The sequence below is a fragment of the Aptenodytes forsteri genome, unplaced genomic scaffold, assembly GCF_000699145.1.
Source record: "Aptenodytes forsteri isolate BGI_AS27 unplaced genomic scaffold, ASM69914v1 Scaffold15, whole genome shotgun sequence".
NCBI lineage: Eukaryota > Metazoa > Chordata > Aves > Sphenisciformes > Spheniscidae > Aptenodytes > Aptenodytes forsteri.
This window is the reverse complement of record NW_008795129.1, coordinates 11,770,363-11,770,933: the sequence shown is the minus strand read 5'-3', so window position 1 is coordinate 11,770,933 and position 571 is coordinate 11,770,363.

Sequence of the window (571 nt, the reverse complement as noted above, 5' to 3'; positions counted from 1 at the left end):
ACCGCGTCCCCCCGCGCCGCAGCCCCCGCCCCCCCGTCCCCACACAGTGCCACCCGCGCACACGCTCACACTAACATTTTAATTAATGACAACGGCTTTTTTATTTTTTTTTTTCTCCCCTCATAAGCACTTTAATGTGTGTTCGCAGCCCGGCTGATCCCCACAGCCATGGAAATATTAGGTTGACGGATGTGGTCTGTCGCCAGTGCTCCCTCAACGGGTCTGCCTGTCAGCTCGCCGATGATGACATTAACACGGGAAGAAAGTGATGACAAATGCCCGTTATCAGGGAACGAGGCCTGTGACAAATCGCACGGCGCCTCACGAGCAGCCCCATTACGCTGTAATTAAAAAAGATGGATGGCTCAGCGCACCGGGGCCCCGCGCTAATGCGATTTCGCCTGGTCTCTCCGGGTTCTAATTAAGGCAGAAAACGGAGAATGAACAGGAGTCCCCGGTGCCCGACCCCCACCCGCCCCCTGCCTCAGACACCCCGCGGTGATGGGACGGTGCCCCTCCAGCCACCCCTGTGCCCCAGCCCCTTGGGAGAGGGGATCTGGGGGAGGGATGC